The following is a 25,602-nucleotide window of genomic DNA, read 5'->3' as shown; positions in this document are numbered from 1 at the left end:
CCAATCAATACCCCTACACAAAATTAGCATTAGGATTTATTAAATTAGTATTCTTTCACATCCTTCTTGCTGACCCGAAGTTTTTAAATTATAGAAATAGAACTGAAATTCACAAGGAGAAATACGGTTCAGGTACACTACTGCAACTAATCCCAATTCATTTGTAAAGAACAAAATAGATTAAAAGTTGACAATGATCACAATACATGATTTATAGTATATAATTAGAAGCATAGTAAAGATTATTTTTGTTCTTTTGTATTAGTGTATTTTTACTGACTTTAGCGGAAGGCAGAAGTAAGAAAGTTTGGGTCACTAACATCACAAGATGGGATATCTCTGAGAAAAAGTAAAGACACGAAATTACTTTGATGGGAAAACAAAAATTGGATAAATCCTCAAACACATTATTCATCTGAACTCACTGCCTGGATCTTGTTGCCAAATAGAACAATATTCATGTGGTAAATGAGATTTGAGAGCATCATAAGGGACACTTGAATACTGTTTACATCTGAAACTTTAAACAGTATAGGCAAAATAGAGGAGATGTGCTACCCTTCTCCTTTAGCAAAAACTATTTCAGAGTTTTGGTTTGCATTTTCTAGTTTACTACAAAGTTTTACATAAAGCCTACATAGATCAACACCAATTACTGCATTAATCATGATAATTAACTGATACAGTTATTCAGTCAAAACCTCTCTAACCAAACACCAGTCTTCCTTAAGATTGCAAAAATGCATAACCAGCATGTTCTGGGTACTTGAATTCAGCTGGTTTTGATTCTTAAATGCATTCAGCCATCTATGGAATTCAGAATATAAGAGTTGTTTATATTGAGTTAAGGATATATGAGATTCCAATACTACTATTTACAGAATAGCATAATTCTCTTATGATTTCTATTACACTGTATGCTTTGTGGAAGCAAAGAATTAACTCAAGTCCAAGAGACATTACTGCTTCTCCAGAAAAATGAGGTAACCCCAGGACCAAAGCATTCTGGCCTGAATGCAGAACCCCCTAAGAGCACCAAGTAAGTGCCTCTAAACAGTCAAACCAAGACAAAAGGGACAGACCTTTTTTTCCTTACTGCTGTGCTGTGGGGTGCCATGGTGAAGATTAAGATTAGCGTAAAATAAAGCATGCAAGTATTTTCTGTTTGAACCCAATATTCCTCTACCAGTTAATGTAATCCTCCAAACATTTTGGACAATTAAACTATCCCAGAGAGAAAGGCTGGTGTCACATAGTCAGCAGCACACTCAGAGTGGGGTACAACTTTTTCATAACTGTTTTCTTCTGAAAACAAATTCACCAGCATTTCAAACTGGCTTCTTAGATTTCTGCCTATTAAATTGAGAATTCCAGTGTGATCAGAAACACATCCCCCTTGTGTATCAACAAAAATCTGCTTAGCACAGAAATAGGCCTTTAACAGTCTGCAAATATTTTCGATAAACAATATGACTAAAGATCAATTCAGAACCTACTGGGAAAATAAATATTATTTTAACAGTGTAATCAAATTCTTCAGTTGGATACAACAGTTGTCAGAAGCCAATAATGTGAATTTGTATTGCTCTCACGTACCCTCTCATATCACAACTCTTCTGTTCAGGAGCACAAACAACGTAATGATGGGAAAATTCTATTTCTATTATACTATTAAGATTTGTTATACTCATCCGGGGTATCGTACAAACAATAAAACAGGTTAAATATAAACATGACAGTACTGACATCTCCCTAATCGTAAAGAGTAAAAGTGTCAGGGATCTCCCTACTACTCCCACAGAAAGCTAACAGACACAATGGGATAAAACCCCAATCTATTCGATGGAGCCACGATCACCCTCTGTCACTGAGGCCAAATGGCAGGGAACAGCCCAGGTCCAGCCTGCCAATCTATTTTACTCGCCCAAAAGAGGAGGAAAACATACTTGTTGTCTATTGGGAACAGCCCCCCATCCCCGTGAACTCCCGCCTCATGTAGAGAATGACAAATGGAGAAAGCTGTGTGGCCCACACCAAAACCAAGCCCGAGACCCCTCCAGCAACCAGTGAGAGCAGAGGGCTGACGCATCTGCCCAGAAGCATCCCCTGGGCCAGCTCACCTTCCTGCAGCAGATGTCATCAACGGAGCAGAGAGGTGACAGTTGTAACAACTTCCATATTTTACACAATTTTCCTTTACCACAGTAATAGCTTGCTTTCTATTTGTTAACCTGTATGTCTTTTCTACCATATCATATAACCTAAATGCAACTCCTGAGGAAGGGAATCTTAAAAGTAAGGCTAGTTTAGTTTTGTGTATATCCTGATAAAGGAAATAATACCTTGATCTTACTACAATAATAAGATAGAGAACAGTGAGATTTTTTTCCTTTCCCTCTGCAGGAATTCTTCACAAATTAGAATTTATGGAAAAAAGCTTTTAGCTCAAAATGGTGAGAAATTTCAATTTTTAGCCTTTCCCCAGCATAAAACTTGCTCCTTTCCCCTTTTCTTCTGCTTAAAAAAAAAACTTCAAAAGTGTCATATTAATAACTAAAGATTTCTTAATTTCATCTACAGCTTTTCCCCAAAAAAAGGGCACACAAAATCTTAAACTATAACAAGTTATGAGAGTTTAAACATTTGTTTACATTTACCAAGTAAGTCTTCCTAAGCGACCTCAACCCTTACAACTAATCCGTAAGGCAAATTCAATAACCTTCAAACCATTAAAACTGAAGATAAAAGAGCAGAGGAATAAAGACAAATTCAAATGCATATGTGTATGTTCTGCCTCAAGTTCATCAAGTGCATTCACAAAAATGTAGTGGTATGTAATAAGAAGAGGGACACAAAGAGATGTCAATAATCATGTATTCTGATATGAAACCACATGATACAGAAAACATCCCAACATTAGTGGACAAGGGGAGAGCTACAGATGTCATCTATCTGTACTTCTGTCAGGCCTTTGACACAGTCCCCCACAATATCCTTCTCTCTAAAGTGGGAGGATATGCATTTGACAGGTGGACTGTTCGGTGGATGAGGAATTAATTGGATGGTCACATCCAGAGGGTAATGATCAACGGCTCAATGTCCAAACAGAGATCGGTGACAAGTGCTGTCCCTCAGAGGTCCATACTGGGACCAACACTGTTTAATATCTTCATCAATGACATAGACAGTGGGATCAAGTGCACCCCCAGCAAGTTTGCGGACAACACCAAGCTAAGTAGTGCGGTTGACATGCCTGAGGGACAGGATGCCATCCAGAGGGACCTGGACAAGCTCGAGAAGTGGGCCCATGTGAACCTCATGAGATTCAAGAAGGCCCAGTGCAAGGTCCTGCACCTGGGTCGGGCAACCCCTGATATCAATACAGGCTGGGAGATGAACAGATCAAGAACAGCCCTGTGGAGAAGGACTTGGGGGTACTGGTGGATGAAAAGCTGGACACGAGCTGGAAATGTGTCCTCACAGCCCAGAAAACCAACCATATCCTGGGCTGCATCAAAAGAAGCATGGCCAGCAGGTCGAGGGGGGTGATTCTGCCCCTCTACTCCACTCTGGTGAGACCTCACCTGGAGTATTGCATCCAGCTCTGGAGCCCTCAGTACAGGAAGGACATGGACCTGTTGGAGTGGGTCCAGAGGAGGGCCACAAAAATGATCAGAGGGATGGAACACCTCTGCTATGAGGAAAGGCTGAGAGTTGGTGTTGTTCAGCCTGGAGAAGAGAAGGCTCCAGGGAGACCTTATTGCAGCCTTTCAGTACTTAAAGGGGTGTGGTGGGTTGACCTTGCCTGGACACCAGGTGCCCACCAAAGCCGCTCTATTACTCCCCCTCTTCAGCTGGACAGGTGACAGAAAATATAACAAAAGGTTCATGGGTCAAGATAACGACAGGGGGAGATCACTCAGCAATTACAGTCATGGGCAAAACAGGCTCGACTTGAGCACCAATTAGTTTAATTTATTACCAATCAAATCAGAGTAGGGTGACGAAAAATAAATCCAAATCTTAAAACACCTTTCCCCCTACCCCTCCCCCCTTCCCAGGCTCAACTTCACTCCAGATTTCTCTACCTCTTCTCCCCCAGAAGCACAGGGGGACAGGGAGTGGGGGTTGCAGTCAGTTCACCACACGTTTCTGCCACTCCTTCCTTCTGAAGGGAAGGACTCCTCACACTCTTCCCCTGCTCCAGCGTGGGGTCCCTCCCACAGGAGACAGTCCTCCATGAACTTCTCCAACGTGAGTCCTTCCCGCAGGCTACAGTTCTTCACGAAAAGAGAGGCATTCTCCATCCACGGTTACACTCTAACTGAATTAGACGTTGGCATTAGACAGACTCTGGGGAAAGATCAAAGTAAATACTGAGACTAGGGCTATCCCTTAATTAAACAGAAATCTTCTCAAACTTTCACTTTCCCCATCACATGCAAAAACTCTTCCTTTGTCAAAGAAAGCCCTAATTGTTAATCTAAGCCAGCTGCCTACAAACAAATACCATTCCCCACAAAAACATGGCAAAAAGTTCTCATTTATTCCTAGGGTTTGAGGTTTTTTCGACCATGGGGCAGTTTACCTGGCACCAGGCCTGCTGGAGACAGATGGGGTCCACCTGTCGCAAAGGGGGAAAAGGATCCTGGCCCAGGAGTTAGCTGGCCTAGTTGAGAGAGCTTTAAACTAGATGCGAAGGGGGAAGGGGATAAGACCAGGCTTGCTAGGGACGAGCCTAGGGGTGGCATGCCTGTGTTGGTGAAGAGATCTATAGCCCAACTGAAGTGCATTTACACCAATGCACGCAGCATGGGCAATAAACAGGAGGAGCTGGAAGCCATTGCACAGCAGGAAAACTATGATGTGGTCGCCATCACGGAAACGTGGTGGGATGAGTCACACAACTGGAGTGCTGCAATGGATGGCTACAAGCTCTTTAGAGGGACAGGCAAGGAAGGAGAGGGGGAGGGGTAGCCCTGTATGTTAGAGAGTGTTTTGATTGTCTAGAGCTCAGCAAAGGTAATGATAAGGTTGAGTGCTTATGGGTAAAGATGAGAGGGAAGGCTAACAAGGCAGATATCCTGGTGGGAGTCTGTTACAGACCACCCAACCAGGACGAGGAAACAGATGAAGTATTCTACAAGCGGTTGGCTCAAGTCTCACAATCCCTAGCCCTTGTTCTCGTGGGAGACTTCAACTTACCAGCTATCTGCTGGAAATACAACACAGCAGAGAGAAAGCAATCTCGGAGGTTCCTGGAGTGTGTAGGAGATAACTTCCTGACACAGCTGGTGGGGGAGCCAACCAGGGGAGGTGCCCCGCTGGACCTGCTGTTTATGAACAGAGAAGTTCTGGTGGGTGATGTGGTGGTCGGAGGCTGTCTTGGGCTCAGCGACCATGAAATGATAGAGTTTTCAGCTCTGGGAGAAGTAAGGAAGGGGGTCAGCAAGACCGCTACCCTGAACTTTAGAAGGGCGGACTTTGGGCTGTTCAGGAGTCTGGTTAACAGAGTCCCTTGGGAGGCAGTCCTGAAGGGCAAAGGAGTCCAGGAAGGCTGGACGTTATTCAAGGAGGAAGTCTCAAAGGCACAGGAGCAGGCGGTCCCCATGTGTCGCAAGTCGAGCAGGCAGGGGAGAAGACCGGCCTGGCTGAACAGGGAGCTTTGGCTAGAACTCAGGAAAAAAAAGGAGAGCCTACGACCTTTGGAAGAAGGGGCAGGTGACTCAGGGGGACTACAAGGATGTTGTGAGGATATGCAGGGAGAAGATCAGAAAGGCAAAGGCACAGCTGGAACTTAAACTGGCCACCACCGTTAAAGACAACAAAAACGTTTTTACAAATATATCAGCAACAAAAGCAGGGCCAGGGAGAATCTCCCTCCTTTGTTGGATGCAGAAGGTAACCTTGCCACGAAGGATGAGGAGAAGGCAGAGGTACTTAATGCCTTCTTTGCCTCAGTCTTTAATAGTCAAGCTAGTCATCCTTGGGTTTTTCAGGCCCCTGAGCTGGGAGATGGAGATAGGATACAGAGTAAAGTCCCAGTTGTTGAAGAGATGGCAGTCACTGACCTGCTCCTCCACCTGGATGCACACAAGTCCATTGGGCCAAACAGGATCCACCCAAGGATACTGAGGGAGCTGGCAGAGGAGCTGGCCAAGCCACTCTCCACTATTTATCAGCAGTCCTGGTCAACCAGGGAGGTCCCGGGTGGCTGGAAGCTAGCAAACGTGATGCCCCTCTACAAGAAGGCGTGGAAGGAGGATCCCGGGAACTACAGGCCTGTCAGCCTGACCTCGGTGCCAGAAAAGGTCATGGAGCAGATCATCTTGAGTGCCATTATGCAGCAAGTGCGGGACAACCAAGGGATCAGGCCCAGCCAGCATGGGTTTATGAAAGGGAGATCCCGTTTCACTAGCCTGGTCTCCTTCTATGACAAGGTGACCCGCTTAGTGGATGAGGGGAAGGCTGTGGATGTTGTCTACTTGGACTTTAGCAAGGCCTTTGACAGAGTCTCCCACAGCATGCTCCTGGAGAAGTTGGCTGCTCACGGCTTGGATGGGTGCACTCTACGCTGGGTTAAAAACTGGCTGGACGGCTGAGCCCAGAGAGTGGTGGTGAATGAAGTCAAATCCAGTTGGGGGCCGGTCACGAGTGGTGTTCCCCAGGGCTCAGTACTGGGGCCGGTCCTGTTCAACATCTTCATTGATGATCTGGATGAGAGGATCAAGTGCATCCTCAGTAAGTTTGCAGATGACACCAAGTTGGGTGGAAGTGTCGATCTGCTGGAGGGTAGGAAGGCCCTACAGAGGGACCTGGACAGGCTGGATCGTTGGGCCGGGCCAACTGTATGAGGTTCAACAAGGCTAAGTGCCGGGTCCTGCACTTCGGTCGCAATAACCCCATGCAACGCTACAGGCTGGGGGAGGAGTGGCTGGAGAGCTGCCCAGCAAAAAAGGACCTGGGGGTGTTGGTTGACAGCCGCCTGAACATGAGCCAGCAGTGTGCTCAGGTGGCCAAGAGGGCCAATGGCATCCTGGCTTGTATCAGGAATAGTGTGGCCAGCAGGACCGGGGAGGTGATAGTGCCCCTGTACTCGGCATTGGTGAGGCCACACCTTAAGTACTGTGTTCAGTTTTGGGCCCCTCACTCCAAGAAGGACATCGAGGTGCTGGAGCGTGTCCAGAGAAGGTCAACAAAGCTGGTGAAGGGTCTGCAGCACAAGTCTTCTGAGGAGCGGCTGAGGGAACTGGGGTTGTTTAGCCTGGAGAAGAGGAGGCTGAGGGGAGACCTTATTGCTCTCTACAACTACCTGAAAGGAGGTTGTAGCAAGGTGGGGGTCGGTCTCTTCTCCCTAGTAACGAGAGATAGGACAAGAGGAAACAGCCTCAAGCTGCGCCAGGGGAGGTTTAGGTTAGACATTAGGAAAAACTTCTTCACCGAGAGGGTAGTCAGGCATTGGAACAGGCTGCCCAGGGCAGTGGTTGAGTCTCCATCCCTGGAGGTATTTAAAGAAGGGACAGATGTGGTGCTCGAGGACATGGTATAGATGGACTTGGCAGCGTTAGGTTAACGGTTGGACTCGATGATCTTAAGGGTCTTTTCCAACCTTGACGATTCTATGATTCTATGATTTACTGACAGAAATGCAACAAAATCTATTGCATGAGCTCAGTCTTTTGTTCCTGCTTAGCTGCTTTTCCAGCTCTCCACAGGATTTCTCCTTTCACACCCTAGGCCCTCCCATCTTTGCTAAAATATACCTGTGGTCATTTACCTTAATAAAATCACCAAAACATTCATATTTTCCTAGCAAGAGCTACAATTCCTTAAGAAATGCCAACCACATGTTAGGTTATCTCTATAGTAATAAACCGAACCTTTTCAAGGGCCTTTTTCTGACCAGGACACCAAAGGGCATGGTGTGGCAACAGATCTTCCTCCAAAACCTCTCAGTCTCCAAAAAAGAAGAGGCACACCCAAACTGCCATGTGTAGACAGCCTTTGGTCAATGCCAACTCCTAAACTCAGAATTGTCTCCAGTCTAAGCCCCAGCACTGCTTAATTTACTAGTATAATGTAGACGGTCACTGCACCACTGTATTGATAAGCAGTGATTCAAATATAGGACATCAGTAACATATACATCTGCATTTAGGTCAATTTTCATAACCATACACACGTACACATGCATACAAATCTCCAAACTGAAAATAGAGAGGTTAACATCTCCAAGAGATCTAGATTAAGACTCAAAGCTTCAGAATTTTTATTATAAACAAACTTGCAGAACATTCTGAATCTATTAGCTTTTGGGTGGAGTTGCTCAATGTTTTAATCTGTCTAGAGGAAAGCTGTTTAGAAAACATGCCAGGTGTTAGAAGAACTTTACCTGTATTTCCAGGGTACTTCAAGATTTTTTTCTTACTTTCATAAGCAAATTTGAGTACTAAAACATGTGAGATAAACACCGAAATCTGACCTTTCAAGAAATTGCCATGTCTCTCCTCGGAAATTATCTAGGGTCTTCTAAAACAGATCTTACAACATCTGATTTTGTAAACACATATGTTTCAAAAGTACGTTTGAGGCAAGAGAAGATTTTACGAAGATGTTTAGATATGCTGACCTCACTTTGGAATGAGTTCGGTGGTTGCCTCACGTTCCTCACAGTAATTAAGACACAAATGAGATGATGCCAGGTATTAAACTATAGCATCAGCATGTGCTAGGTAAGACACATGACAGCATCAGGAATTAAATAAGAATGTTCCTACATTATAAAATCTACAATCAATGCCTGAGCATCACCAGTATTTTAGAGCCATAAGCTAAATCAGACAAACTGTTTTAAGAAGGAAGTAGCATTTAAATGACTTAAAAGAATACAGTCCTTTTCTGAGAAACTGACTCAAAAAGGTGCTGTCATTCAACTAAAAAAAGTCAGGCTTCATTTAAGAAATTTCACTATTTTTAGTCATTTTACCAACACAAAAACCTAGCTTAGAAAATTTAGATGTCCATACAAGATTTTTTCACCTCCAAAAATAGCCAGAAGCAATGCTAATCCACTATGTGTCTATGTCTCATATTAAGTCAGATCCACACATTATCTACACTACCATCCTTACTCTGAAATTTAACCAAATATTTCAGAGGAAAATGCAAGAAAATTTAAGATGAGATAACCCATATAGACCACTGCCTACTCAAAATGCTGCAGTGGAGATCACTGGATAGAGCTTCATAGCCTTTAAAAGAATTTATTGTTAACTGAGTCTATGTATTTCCATTATCTTTTAAAACATAAGGTGTAAGGCCCAAACTGGTCCGGTCAGGGGCGACAATGAAAAGAATTAGCTGTGCAGAATTAGAAGCAATGAATGGTATTAACGGAAAATAAGTTAAATTTGCCATGCCGATCCTGAGTCCCAACCTTGTAATAAGAAATAATCTTTCCTGCTAGTAACAGAAAATTAATGTGGAACTCCTCTTGCAGTACACAAGAAATAATAATTTCATTTTTTATAAATTCTCTTTGTTTACCAAGTGCAACTCTCGAAGAGATTAGGACTACTTACTTCCACATATTGAAACCCGTTAGATCATGTTCCTTACTTGAGACACTTTCCATAAAACAGCACTGAGTCCTTTTGAACCCATTCTTTAAAAGGAACAAATATGCTTGGCATTATTTTCATCCATGTTCCTCAATCTATTGACTGTAAGATCTCAAAGGCCAAGTGAAGCCCTAGGGTGCTGTCTTCACAATTCTACTCAAGAAACATGCAATAGAAAAATATTCAGCAACTAATTTCTACAGAGATCTAGTTTTTCACATCTCACCTTCTGTATGTTTTGATATGCTCATCTAATAAATATTACAGGGTCAAAGAACCACACATTAACATTGTACTGCATGACATAGTGTCACAGAAGATCTTCTAACATGATGTGTTACAGAGCACCTACCACATGCTCTTCAACCCCATTAAATGGCCTCTGTGTTATCTGTGCTTCTAATGCTTGTAAGTAGTCTCTGTATCTAAACACAAAATGATAAGGAAAAAAAAAAAAAAGAGATTGAAACAACTTTTCAGGTTGTGTGAAGCATCAGCAGAGAAGGCAGTACACTTTTACATATTCTTTGTTCCCTTCAAGAAAAGGTGCATACAGAAACACGTTTCTTCAAGAGGCACCAAAAATGTCAGAAAGGAAAAGGCTACAATAATACCATTACCTTAATGAAGAGTAAACCAAAACATACTCAAAAAAAATCAAATTCCAATTAGTTTAAAAATACAGTGTGTGGAGCACAGAACACTAACAGCCTGCAATAACATCCTCCATAATTTTTCATTGTAATTGGTAGCAGTAAGAGCAGAACTGAGTTTCCAACAAGATTCAAAAGCTCCAGGACTTTCAACTTTTTCCCCAAAACCAGAAGTTGTTGTCATGTAACGAAAGGAATCTGTTGTCCATCTTACACTAGTGGTCACTGCACTAACTGGTTATGAAGAAACACATAAATGTGTAAGGTGAAGGAAAGATTCTTCTTTCCTATAAGGCATACTTTCTCTTCTTCAGTGTCAAAACAATTTGTGGCAGGACAGCTACCTGTGAATTGTATTGTGCTACCAAAATGAGAGAATTCACAATATATATCAGACATTTAACAAATGAAATAACTCTTTGTCAAAAATAATATTATTTTTACCAGTGTCTGGCACAATGGATTAAATCAATTAAAAAAATATAAAATTAATAAAATCTCTGTGTAAATACAACTTAGTAAAATCTCTACAGAGATATGCAATTTATGATTAGATCCAAGTATTCATAACTTCTCTGCAAAAAACATGCTCTGGTTGAGCATATGCAGGCCACAGGCAGCCTTCGCTGCAATAACCATGAGGCTGCAGAGTTCATGATCTTGAAGGGAGGAAAGAAAGCAAAAAGCAGAGTGCTAACACTGGGCTTCAGGCAAGAAGACTTGGGCCTGTTCAGGGATCAGCTTGGAAGAATCTCGTGGGATACAGTCCTGACAAGGGAAGTCCAGGACAGCTGATTGATTTTCAAGGATTACCTCCTCCGAGCTCAAGAATGGTCCATCCTGAGAAGTAAGTAGCCAAACGAAGGTGGCGAGATGCCTGCATGGGTGAACAAGGTGCTCCTGACTGGACTGAGACAGGAAAAGGAAGAATCCAGGAGGTGGAATCAGGGACAGGTGATCTAGGAAGAATAGAGAGACACTGTCCAAGTGTGCAGAGATGGGGTTAGAAAAGGCAAAGCCCATCTCAAGATGAACCCAGTGAGGGGTGTGAAAAGCAACAAGAAGAGCTTCTACAGCTCACCCGACCTTAAGGGATGCTGAGAGAACTGGGAGCCCAGAAAGAAAAGGCTCAGGGGAACCTTATCAACATATATAAATACTGATGGGGGCAGTAAGAAAGATGGACCCAGACAGATCCAGAACAGACAAGAGGCAACAAGCACAAGTTGAAATACTGAAATACCAGCAGCAAAAGGAAGATTAGGCAAGAACACTGATTAGATAAGTGGACTGCAAGGTGGACTGAAAAACAGCTGAACTGCTGAGCTCAAAGGATGGTGATGAGCAGCATGATGACCAGCTGGAGGACAGTCACTAGTGGAATATCCAGGAGCTAGATACTGGGACCAGTACTGTTCAATATTGTAATTTATGACCTGGCAATGGGACAGAGCACGCCCTGAGCAAGTTTGCAGACTACATAAAACAAGCAGGAAGGGTGATACACAAGATGTTTGTATACCTTGAGAAACCAGAGAAATAGGTCAATGGGAATTTCATTAAGTGCAAAGTCCTGCACTTGGGAAGGAATAACCTCATGCACCAATGCAGACTTGGGGTAACTGGTGTTGGAAAGCAATTTTGCAGAAAAAGATCTGGGGATCCTGGTGGGCACCATGCTGAGCATGATCAAGGACCATGAGTGTCCTGATTTTGGGTGGGATAGAGTTAATTTTCTTCCTAGTAGCTGGTATAGTGCTGTGTTTTGGACTTAGGATGAGAAGAATGTTGATAACACACTGATGTTTTAGTTGTTGCTGAGTAGTGCTTACACTAGTCAAGGACTTTTCAGCTTCTCATGGCCTGCCAGCAAGAAGCTGGGAGGGGGCACAGCCAGGACAGCTGACTCAGCCTGGCCAAAGGGAGCTATGCCATACCATATGACATCATGCTCAGTATATAAACCAGGGGAAGCTGGCCAGTAGAGGGGCGACCACTGCTCAGGAACTGGCTGGGCATTGGTTGGCAGGTGGTAAGCAATTGCATTGTGCATTACTTATTTTGTATATTCTTTTATCATTATCAATTATTATTGATATTTTCCCTTTCTTTTCTGTCCTATTAAACTGTCTTTATCTCAACCCATGAATTTTACTTTTCTTGCCTCTGATTCTCTCCCCCATCCCACTGGGGGCAGGAGGAGTGAGCAAACAGCTGTGTGGTGTTTAACTGCCTGCCAGGTTAAACCACAACGAGCCAGCAATATGCCATTGTGGTAAAGGCGGCTGGCAGCAGCCTGGGCTGCATGAGGAAGATTGTCCCCAGCAGGTCAAGGGAGGTGATGCTTTACCTCTCCTTAGCAGTGGTGAGACATCTGGAGTGCTGGCTCTAGTGTGGTGCTCCCCATACAAGTACATGGCCATACTGGAGCAAGTGCAGGCAACTGCACCGGGAGTGACAGACAGCTGGGACTATCCAGCCCAGAGAAGAGAAGGCTCCGGGGAGATCTTATCAATGTATATAAATACCTGAAGGAAACAGTAAGGAAGACTGACCCAGACAGATCCAGAACAGACAAGAGTCAATGAGCACAAACTGAGATACAGAAAACTGCTTTTAAACATCAAAGAACTTATTTTACTGACAGGGTGGTTGAACACTGGAACAGATTGCCCTGGCAGGCTGTGGAGTCTCCACAGTGGGAGATACTCAGAACCCAACCAGACACAGCCTTGAACAACCTGCTGCAGTTGATCCTGTTTTGAGCAGAGGGGTTCAACTCGATGATCTTCAGAGGCGCCTTCCAACCTGAACAGTTCTGTGATCCTTGTCATTGTGTAGCTGTTTATTCTGTCTGTTACCACTTAATTATGCCTAAGCTAGATGCAATAGTTTCTTTGGATCTGGAAGCATGATTTTTACTATAGTACCTACAGTATTTTGAGGTGGAACACATACTTCCTGTATTCACTATGAATATTTAATTTATCTTTTATATAAATTATTCTTTTAAAATATTTTGCTGGGACTTGCAATCAAGCCTTTCCGAAAAAATCATGATGCCAGAAATGAACTCCACAGTTACTGCTTTTGAAATCCTCTGTTATATTGACCTTTAAAGATGTTGCAGTGTTATATCTGCAGGGAGAGTTTGCTCTTTTGCATATAACCATTTTTAAATGCAAATCTGCTGGCAACAATAAGGACATGGATCTATAAACCAGTAAAATGAATAAATGTCTAGTTTATAAATTTCTTACCAGGCATCACTACTCTAGTTATTTCCTCATTGTTTATAGCTATCAGATCTTTCATGTTGAACACTATTTACCTTGCACACTATTAGAGATCCATAATTTGAGTTGCAAGGAACAAGCCCACAGCAAACCCCTCCCCAAACAATTCTTACATATTGGATTGGAATTCAAGAAAATATATGCATGCAATCTAATAACAGCAAGCATGCTAAGTGACAAAAATCCAGTATGTTACAGAAGGCCTGTCATTTTAATGGACAAAGCTTTAGTATCAAAACAATGGTGAGAGGCTGAAACAATCCGAGTCAGATACATGCTAAAAGTGATGACAAATTCTAAGAAAAATCTGCAACTTTTCCCAAAGCATATCCATTCTAACAAACAATCCAGGGCCAGGACATGGGCAGAAATCACCCATATTAATTAAATATCAGCTTACTCCTTGGTACAGTTTGGCCTGTGCTAACTAGCATTCCCCAGCAAATGCCCCAGTACAAGTCAGGAGACAGCACTGACAAAAGACTGTGTCTAATGGGCAGTACATGCGGGGCAAAAAACAAACCAGTTGCTTCTAAGTAAGTTGTCACTTCTCCTTGGGTAGCATCCTCACAGCACTCACTCTCCACCCCCTCCTCCCTGCTTTTTTTGGTTGGTACTTAGTCTCATGTGCACCTCATAGCCCTAGAAAATTCAGACACACAGTTGTATCAACCCCAAGAATGAGACAGGAAATATGAAGTGTGCTATCTTTAATTTTTATTAGAAATTAAGTTAAAAGTGTGCACTAACCACTTAATAAATTGTAGAGATATTTACCCTTTTTCCCAAATTTTTATGAAGTAACTGCTATTTCAAAAAAAAAACAAAACCAAAACTATGAAATACTAGGAACACTGCCCTTCTATGAGGCAGTAATGGAAGTAAATTGGAATTATAATCTCCAGTATAGTGTATAGCTCACTAAATATTTATATTTTAGCACTTACATTAAATGTTAACAAACATTATGCTCCTTATTTATACAAAGCCCTTGTTAGACAACAATCACATTAGAGAATATAAAATCTCATTGCAACATATTAAGAAACTATATCATGCTTAAACCTTATAAAAATGAACATAATGCTTTTACTAAACAATTTTAAAGTATCTGCATGAACAATTTACCCTGAAGAGACATAGCAGGACCTAAAGCTAAATAAACCAAACAAACCGAACACAGAATGCTAGTCAAAACCGAATCCACTGGCATTTTTAATGGCTCCCAAAGTTTTCTTCAAAAACCCAGTCCCTATTAATTAACATATGCCAAATGTTCTAAAGTCACTATAGATCTGGACTGCTAAACATTTTACATACTCAATTAGCAAATGCATTCCTCAAAACTGCAACTAAGAATCAACCTAGATGAATGCATTGGCATATGTTGGCTTCATTTGCAATTAATGTTTTATTGAGGACAACTCCAACCCCTATTTCCCATTTAATTTTAAAAGCAGTTTGTAAGCAAGGATTACTTTTTAGTTCTCAAAAGAAAGTGAGATGGGCATATTTTGACAAGAAAGGAATTCAGCTTGCCAAATAGCTATGCAAAAGTTTATCCGCAGTGTCCCTTTGCCAATTAAGACCTAGATTCTGTCATCCTTTAGTCTGACTCTGTAGACATTTTCAGGCAGTCCTTACAAAATATTTATTAACATCTTTTAATTAAGCCCATACATTTCTTTTAGAGTTCTTTAGTTCAAAGGCACTAAGAATTCTATTCCTGTACCCTGAACAACACAAAATACATTACAAATTCCCCCATCAGTCTTAGACTTCCAAAAGAGTTCCTTCCAATTATTTAAAAAAAAAAAACAGTGGAATTTGCAATCTGAAGCAAAATATAGAAGTCTTCCTTGTCTACATACTATCTAAGCAAGACAGCACAACATATGGCACAGGCATTATGCTTTCAAGATTAAAGAAAATTAATGAAACAGATGATGCCTGCTGAAAAACAATGAATATGATGAAGCATCCATTAAAGCAAGATATATGCAAACTTTTTAATTTACTGTAATGCCACTCCTAATTAGCACCACATGTTTGTTTATGTATATTACAGCTGCCTGGAAAGAGCTGCCATTCTAACATATCACTCTCCCATCGCTATGTTATACCACCTAGTTATAGGCTGCTATCTAATTCTATAGGACTCCTCCCTTTCCCATTATCATCTGCTGTATCTTCCTTAATTTCCAGCTCTGCGAAGAGAATGGCACTTTAAAGACCTCTCTAATATCTTAAACCTTCACTTTAAGTCCAGAAGATAGAAAAGCCTTATCATATTGCTGCAGGGATTATGAAACCCAGAAATACATTATTTTTGTTCCTAATACCAGCCTCAGAAAATAATTTGCAAGCACATTCACAAGGACTTCTAAGAATATCCTACAAATACCTTTAGTCTACATGATCTTAAAGAAAAGAGTGTGTTACCCAAAGTAATAATTAGTCAAAAAATAAGCGACGCTCAGTGTAGTTTTATTGTGAGTGCCTGACTGAAGTACAAGAGGAATACACAGACCTCAAGGGAAAACACTCCCTCTGGCACACTTACACACACCTGTCTTGGGTGGCTGGCCAGGCTGGGCCAAGGGACCTGGAGAATGATCCAACAAAGTCAGAGCTGATCACCTTGGAGCAATGCCATCCTTTCCAGGCTCTCCTCCCAGTCCATCCTGGTCCCAGCTGCAGTTTACTCCGTCATCCATCCCCACTTCCCTGCATCGCCAGCAACTGCTACATCTCCTCATGAAAAGGCCTGAGCCCCCAACCTGCAAGAAAACCCAGTCTACTACCTACAGCTGAAAAAGTTAGCCTTCTTTATTCAGCCCTTATATATTTACCTTGCCCAACCCTTTTCCTCCCTTAACTGGAATGAGCAACAGCTGACACTAAAACAGCAGCTCACACTGTCAGCAGCCCTGTCTCTTCATGGACATGCCACCAAAGAGAGGAGAGCTGGGCAGGATTATGGCATTAGAAAGGTGCCTGAGCATCTCTACCCCTGTCCTGGGAGGAAGCAAGAGTTTTTAATCAGTGATGAGCATGCCCCCAGGACATGGTACAGAGAAATTTACTGTGTGAAAAAGGATGGCATTTGGCTTCCCAGCTGGCTGACTGCGGCACACCACTGCGCGGTGCTCATGTTTGTTCAGCAAGCAGGAGTTTGCTTGCTCCATTTCCACAGCAAAGTACTCTGCAAGGTGAAGAAGAACTCAGTCAGCTCTCATTCGAAGGAGGAGTGACATTGCAGAAGTCTGCGGTTTGTGCATTCCTTATCTACTCTGCTGGCTGCTGCCCCGAGTATGGCTTCAGTCCAAAAACTATGTCTAGACTCATGAATTAAATGTGCCAGGACTGTTCTCTGGCCTGGAGCCCTGCTGACACAGCCTGTGTCCTTACTATTAAGCTCTTGCTCTCTGTCCCAGTCACAGGGTCCTCACCCAGACTCCTCCGGCTCTTGCTAACGTGTAACTCTGCCTGAGGAGGGTTTGGGTCAGCACTAGTTGGTTTGGGTCAAACACTGCTAGGCTTCGTGCTGACAACGTCCCAGTGCAAACTATCAAGGTGCAATGCCCTGGAATAGTGATCGCTATAGCAAGACACTGTATCTTTCCACTCGAGCAAGGAGGAAGGCGTGTATGATTTGCACGATATCAAGACGCTGCCTCTGCATACACTATTATACTAAACAAAGCAAAAGCCTAAATGGACCTTACATGAAAAAGTTGTTAGCTTACAGTTTTACCCTTGACTGTCATTCTGTTTGGTGATTTTGTTATGGCACCTTTATTACTGAGTCAGTGCTAAAAATAAAAGCAAATACGCAAAAAGGCAGCATTTTTCAAGGCCACATATAAGGCTTGACACACATAGGGCTTTGGAAAGAAGGATACTCCCCATCCAGGTACGGTGGCATCACCAGCTGAACAACTTTGTTCTCTGGTCCCAGCCTACTGCACAGAGAGCTCATAAGCTGTAGAAGGACGAAATGAGACCCTCACTATGCCGTGGATGTGGCACCAGAGTTCACCCACGTGTAAGACCCATCAAGCAGCCTTCAGTCTCCTGCATCTAGAAAACATCCAGATGACAAAATGCTGGGGGTTTCTGGGACAGCGCAGGAAATAGGTTTTTGTCTGTCCTTTAAAAGGTCAAGAGTCTGCACTGACCTGATGGTGCTGAGTGACTGCACTTCTAAGGGTTTGGATTTGTCTTGTCCTGAGCTTATTTGTGCTTCTTTTAGCTGTGCTTACCATCATCTAGCATTCAGGTGATTACTGCCCTCCTTGTCCAGTTAACTTGGAATTGCCATCCCAGGCAGGGACTAACAAACTTGACAGAATCAGCCTTGGCAGTGGCCAGTCCCTGAGCAGGGTAATGGGTGAACATGGCTCAGGGACCATTCCCAGGAGGCAGCTGGGGAAGGGACAGTTCAGCCATGGAGCCCGGCCATGGCCCCAGGAGCCAGGGGTGTTCCAGGCACTGGTTTAGATGGAAACTGACGTCAGTGCAGATGTACAGCCTAAGTAAACCCGTGAGCTTGTCCTGCTCTTCCTGCATGCACAGATCCTTGCACAGGGGCATTTAAAGTACAGTATCAAAGGAATCCAAAAAGGAATAACTTGCCCCTAACTCCAGCTCTGGCCTTTCAGGGAGTGTCGTCCCTGCTCTGGAGTTGCAATGGTGTCCTCCCCTCACCCCCCAAATGTCTGTGCTGTGTAATCTCCAGTCTTCCGCCTAATGTAGCAGCATCACTGACAACTTCGCCATGAACCGTAGGGTTGAGAAGCATCTGGTTTCACCACCCTACCTTTAATAAATCTCAAATGCAAACAATACACTTGTCTGTGAAAATCCTTTTTCCTAAAATGTGTTTAGTTGATGTATTTTTTTTTTTAATCTTTTCTGTAACTCAGTCCTGGTTTGCACACTAACAAGAGTTTCACAGAACTAACTTTAGTTTTAAAGAATTGTGGAATACATATTTCCTTTTCTACCTAAATCTTAGAGTCACACAGATAATGAGTATAAAAAAACAGGTAGGTACACTGAATGAGTGGGAAGACAAAACTACATTTCAGACTAAGTATTCCATCTATCTCAAATTGAGAGTGCAAGCCCAAGGCAGTTTATATTTATCCAAAGAGTGGCCATAATTTCGAGTTACATCCATAGAGCTGAGTCTCACAGCAGCAACCAACCTCACTCATTCTGGCAATGTAAACTTTGCTCTTGTTTTGTGCAGAACAGTAATAAGTTGCAGCACTGGAAAATTTTGATTTGGAAATACAGTCCCTACATGAAAACAGAGTTGCTGAATTAAACAGTCAGTGGTAGGCCAGATAGACTTTGCAATGCATTAGAATTTTTTCATGACAGCAATAAATACCAAATCTCAAACGTACACATGAAAAAAATACTTTTTGGCAAACAGGCAATAGAAATCAAAGTTCACAACAGAAAAGTTAAACCATGATGTAACAACAACCTTATCTTTAGTAATAGAACTGAACAAACTTGCAAATAAAAATCTAACATATCTTAAATATGATTTTAAATATCCTTTTTAATTTTTTATATTTTTAATGAATTTCAGAAAAAAATATTTGATAACAGCTGAAATACCATCTGCATCTCTTTTCCTAAAAATGTTACATAATGAAGTAAATCAAGTTTTTAGAAGACTACAGCAAGAAGCAATGATGTTAAAAAACAGTTCAATTCTTCCTGTGACATTAGATTTTTTTCCTGAAACTATGTGATTTAAGAGAGACAGAGAATTTATGCTGCTATTACAGGGGGTATGTGACTCCCTAGCACAATCAAGCTATAAGTAACAATGGCTTGTTCTGTACCATACTCAGTTAAAATTTGTCCCCTTCTTCAAATTTAATTTTGTCTTATTGCAAGTAGAAACTGTTCCACTGATGATGTTCTCCATATGCATTTCTGCAAACACCTGATCTCAGTTCGGAATCTGAGATGTTGTAAAATACGCCACAACCTGGTTTTTGAGCTAAGAGTTATTTTAGCACTCCAGGCAGGGATACTGTCACAGGTACAGACACAGAAATGGTTTGATGATCTTGAATGATTTGCATTGGTTTGGAATAACCAAAACAGGAGAATAATTCCAAAATACCATAAGGAATAATTTATTCATATTTTAGCTAGAAATAATAAAAAAGTTGTAGTCATTATGACAGAGTGGTTTTTTAAAGACCGAAATCATAGTGACTAGTCATTTTACAAAACCAAAACACTAGTATAAAAGAAAATATATACCTAATGACAGTCTTACATACTGACACATTCTACAGACTAAAACATATCATGAAAGCAACTTTGGCCATACCTACATCAACACCCAAGCAGACATGCATTCTTCATCCCTTTTAAAACCATCAGTATATCATACCAATGTGCGAACTCAACAAAAAATGCATCCATCTGACACAGACAAGGTATTTGGATGTCTCCATGAAAACAATGAAACAGCTCACAGTTGTTTTGAGATATAAGGAGCAGAAGACAAATTAAATATTTCAATAAATCTCTCATTTTTCCTTTGCATTTTGTTTTTCTTATTTTTTTAAATTTTGAAATCAACTCAGAAAAACACTTTGTATCTAATCTTACTATATATAGAAAAAAATTCACTGAGCTGCAGTGACAGCAAAGCCCACTTAAAGCTCTCTAGGATAAGGTATTACTGCAAACTTGCTCGTAAGCAAATTCTGCTGAGTATCTTCATAGAGATCAGAAAACAGTTAAAACTACATGCCAGTCAAGTAGGATTTGTTTCATTTTAATGACTGCTCTGTTGGAATATATCCCAGGGAATCAATTTAATTTCATAATTACGGAGAGTAGCATAAGTGCTTAACTGAGAAAAGATTTCCAGAATACACATTTTAAGCATCCAAGGCCTGATTTTGAATGTAGGCCCCTTAAAAACAGGTATTTGGTATTCTAGCCAAAAATGGTGCCTTGAAACGAGCAGAAGTCAATGCTTAGGTTCTCTGTGGACTAGGAGAGAGGTACTTGAGCTAGCTCAGCTTTGAGAAGCAGCATAATATCAGAGTGGCTCCAAAATGGCTGAAGCACTACATACATAAGGATAATTGGTTGAAGGACGCTAATGCATCTGTATTGTTTTGGGGCCTAAAGTACCTGATTCAGCTACACCAGGTATCTCTTCAGCAAACTGCCTTGCCTTCCATCAAAAATTCTTCAGAAGTGGAGTCTAGACCAGCTTTGCTCACCTATACCAAGATGCTGGAAAATGTTGGTGTTTTTTAACATTTATGAGTAAATGTGAAAGACTATTCCACCCCGAAAGCCTCATCATTTTCAACCTTCATAATTCCTTTTCCTGCCTTCAATCACACTGAGTCTTTTGATCCCAAAAGAAAACAGAAGAAAGCCTTTGGTCTGTAACATATTGAACGCATAGTTCTGAATTGGTGGAAATAAGAATCTTAGCCTTAAATACATGGATATGTAACATACGCTCACACAGACTCAGACTAAGAATTATTCAGATAAAACAATTTTTCTCCTGGAAGCAACCATCATGCAAATGGTACACATTTTTCTACTTAACAAGTAATAGCTCTATCTCTCCCCAGTCACGTCTCTTATCTACTTTTCCCTATCATTTTGCTTTCTCTCCACCATGCTCATCTTCATATTTTTATCAGACATCCAGATGAAAATTCAAATAACCACTTTCCTCAAAATCAGTGATAACAACCTTATCCACTGAATTACTGACTTTTCACTTACTGACAAGATTTTCTCTATCATTCTTCTGTGTGCAGAGTGTGTGTTTATAACCAACTTTGCAGTGTATTTTTAGCATTTGTTCAAACAAACCAATTCAAACTAGCAAAAATCTTTTCACTTACCACAGTCGGCTCAAATCAGGTGTACCTAAACATAGTCCCACTACTTAATTAGGACTAATCTATCGTAGAGTATTACAGACAGAAAGAAACATGTCCTGAAGTCACTAATTTCATTATCATATCTACTCCCAACCATGTCATACAAAACCATGCACATTTTGTACTTGTTCAGAACTGCCATACTGAATAAGGACTTCATCCAGTCACTACAAAATGATGCACCTGTTCATGATACAGTCATCCTTTGTTTCCAATTTTATATATGACTGAGCTTATTTTTGAGAATTCTGGGAATCAGTATTCACCATTCTATTGATTTTGTGTGGTATATAATTTGATACTTTTGCGTATTTAAGTTCCCATTTAGAATTTCTCTTTAAATGCATATTATTCTTCTTGCATATGTTCTTTGATGTCCTTTGTGTATATAAACAAGGGATCTATGCAATGCAAGAGAATAAAAATTCTTTGTCTGGAAAGGAAAAGTACAGCATAACAGCTTAACACCTTTTTTCATAACATTCTGCTTATTGTCTCTACATATTTATATCTGTACTATTATTCTCTGCACATTCTCTCTATTAGCCACGGCTTCCTTTTAGGGACTACAATACAGTATTAAACATACCCCATTAGGTACTCTCAGCCTTACTTTGCAGCCAAGAGTAGTTGAAGGAATAGCACACTGCTGTATCTCGTTCAGTTTATTACATTTAGAAATCCTAGACTATTAATAGACTAGTTTTGCTCTTCTCTCTGCAGATTTGACTGTTTTCAGAAGAGAAATGCAAATGAAAACAAAATTTATGTATTAAATAAGACATTTTTCATTAAGAGTGCTTGAAAAGACTAGACATAGAATAAGAATCCCAAGCTTAGGCACAGAATGAAATTTTCACCCGGGATAAAACTGGTGGGAGAAAATACCAAACAGACTTTCATACTGAGAACACACTTTACATAAAAAGCTAAAAACTATGTCAATCGAAAACACTGTAATTACTTTGGGCAATATCATTCAACAGCTGACACAAAAAAATTCTGTATTTCAATCATCTCATTCTTTCAAAGTCACACTGAAATTATATTTTAAACACAGACAGACGATCCTCAGAGATTCAGATTCAAATCTCAAGAACAGATCAAGAATGTATTTTCCTTGTGGTCATGTTCAGTGTCACTTTGAAGCTACTCTCTCAGCTACTTCAATACTACATACATTCACAACTGTCCCACAAGACACTGAAAGTTAAAAGGCAACATACAGGTTTGCCCACCTCCACTGCAACCCTCTTAACACAAAGGTTTCCCCATGCTGCAAGGGAAAAAAAAAGTGGTTTTCTTATTCTGGTTTTCAAAAAAACCCTGTATACCTGAAATTCTGAACATACACAGAATATCTGTACGCGGAAGGTTAGCTGAATTTCACCCTAACCTGTATTTCAACCTCCTGTCTGTTCGGGCAGCAGGCTTACAAGTAGGTAGATAACAGGTATGCTCTTTCTTGTACCACTTGCCTTTGTGATTAGCTGCTCTTTAAAAATAATGGAGCTTTGAAAACTGATATTTTTGGAAGGATCCTTACAGTGTGAAAGTTGTGAAATAAAATATAAAGAACTACCACCCTGTCAGACTCTTTCCATTATCCTTCTTCTTGCAGAGAAGGGTAAGATTTTATAGGAGGCCCCAGGGATATGAACAATACTTGAAAACATACAAAAATAGCATGCAAGTTTCTGTCTTTTCTATCTGAACCACGATAATTATATAGTATGATTACTGCAACCGTCTTTCTTTTTGAGGTTCCTGGCACCCAAATTCCTTCCCCCAAGCATGTTAGAAACACTCCGTTTAAAGGTTCTTGTTTTCCTTTCATTCTGACTTCCAAGTAACATTAAAGCTTTCCAAACTCCTTTTTTGCCAGAGAAGTATAAACATTTTGTCCTTATTCTTTACAGTCCCAATTTTTTTTTCCTCCACAAACTTAGCCACTCAGACTTCTGTACAGCCTCCCTCTCTGATCTGTTCTGCCAGAGCACCAGCAACAAGACACTGTGTTCAACAGCACAAAGCAGTCTCCATACATTTTCCTATGCCATTCACAATGTACAAGAAAGTCTTTCTGAGCATAGCTGCTCTCCTCTGTCAATGAACAAGAATATTTGACTAGTTTTACATTACTGAAATCACTTTGCGGACATGAAATCAAGCGTGAGACCCTGACCTAATCTAAAACTCTGTCACCCCATAAGGATTTAAAAGGACCACTGCAATAAGGCCAACCAATTCTAATGACACGTGGAAGAGAAACCATCATTCTGTTTAGGGGGAAAAGAAAAAAAGCATGCAGCTGTGTGACAAACCACACCTTAGCTACTTAAACTACAACTGAATGTAGTAAGTAAGGAAAAGACTTACTGCGTATAAGGTAAGTAGCAACTACAGTCATAAATTGCTCTGGCGCTACTTTTGGTCATACTGAGATGTACCATCGAGAGGTTTACTGTGAGGGTGGTCCAGCACTGGAAGAGGTTAACCAGAGAAGCTGTGGAGTGTCCAACCTTTCAGATACTCAAGATCTGACTGGTCCAGAGCCCAGAGCAACCTCCTCCAGCTGAGTCTGCTCTAAACAAGGGGCTGGACTAGAGGATCTCCAGAAGTGCCTTCCCACAGTCGTTCTGTGACTCTAAGAACTGACACAACCTCAACCACAGCCTCCCTGAAAGACTTCACTGGGATGTCTCCCCATTGGCTCCAATGGGCTTCAGTTCAAATGTCTACAATGAGCTCCTAAGACACCTCTTTTTTCTTTCTACAACATTTCTAATTCCTTAGCCTTTACACCATCCTCTTCTTTGTCTTCTTAAAAGGTTTCGTTTACGAGCCACTAAGATTAAAAAATAACTACTTCCATGATTATATTACCAGCAATTTTCCTTTCCGTATCAGAATTTAAGTTCTAATCTGCGAATACATAATTTGATAGTGAAGATCAGATGTTTATGTGTTTTGCATATAAAGAAACTATATGTAAAAAATTTAAAAGGTAACGACAAAATTTAAACAAAAATAGTGCTGAACAAGCAATATGAAGACGCTGCTGTATAACTCAAGTAATACAAGCAAATAAACAGCTAGGAATAAGCATTCATTTTGTAGCTGGATGCAAAAAGTCTTTTAATCAGAAGTCACTCTAACTCAAATTTAAGCATGGAGTTTCCAGAAATCTGGCCTACTTTCATTTTTTGAACAATTTATTTGTGTAATGTGCATACACTTCAGTAACTCACAGTTTAAATTTCCCAATGCAATCTAAAATAGCTGCAGATTGACTTAAAAACTCTGAAAAAATGTAGAGTAATATGTGAGAATTTACTTCTTGGTTTTAATTATCTGAGATTATATTCTGCAGTCACATATAGGTGATGATCTATCTTACAAAATGTTGAAAAGTCAGTAACAGAGGACATAAAGCAGAGCACTGTTGTGAAATCTTTTCTTAGAAAGAATTAAGATGTTGAATTTTGTGTCTGAATTATAGAGTGGGCACATGACAAATGCAAACTAGCAAGTTTCTGCTGCATGCATATATTTTCATGTAACAAATGAAACAGAGACCACATGCTCTTTCCCCAACACTGAAGATAGACTGTTTTCCTGGCTGCACTTTATTTCTTGCTGAATTTTAGACATGCTAACCTGGAATTGTAAACAGTAAAACTACAAAGAAAATTTGAGCACATCAGTTGCTTGATTGCATATTGAGCGTGTATAGTTCAGTATAATCTAGAAAAAAAAACACGAACAATTATATTTAGAGAATTTGATAAAGTCACGAGGGTCTTTACATGTAATGTGTAATGACATATTACTGGTTTTATAAAGGCCTCTGGAGATTTCATAGCAGTATACATTAATGAATTCTTCCTGACATTTGATACACAAAAATGCATTGAAAGGTTTAATGCTCCGGTGGATCTGACGCACATTCAGAGTAGCCAAGGTTCCTATCTGAAACCTCCACATCTAGCCAGATGACCAACGTTCCTCCCTTCTCACCAAGTCAGAAACCATTTTGAGAACATCTGTATATACCTATGTTTTCTGAAAA

General features: G+C 40.9%; 1 protein-coding gene across 1 annotated transcript in view; it reads right to left on the bottom strand.

Moving 5' to 3' along the window:
* The window catches only part of SNTG2 (syntrophin gamma 2), a 286,578-nt gene that overhangs the window by 233,495 nt on the left and 27,481 nt on the right, over positions 1 to 25,602 (bottom strand). The window lies entirely within an intron of this gene.

Source organism: Nipponia nippon, unplaced genomic scaffold, assembly GCF_047370975.1.
Source record: "Nipponia nippon isolate SJK-2023a ecotype South Korea unplaced genomic scaffold, ASM4737097v1 scaffold_4, whole genome shotgun sequence".
Lineage (NCBI taxonomy): Eukaryota > Metazoa > Chordata > Aves > Pelecaniformes > Threskiornithidae > Nipponia > Nipponia nippon.
Note: the sequence above shows the minus strand (reverse complement) of the source record. Positions and strands in the feature narration are given on the sequence as shown.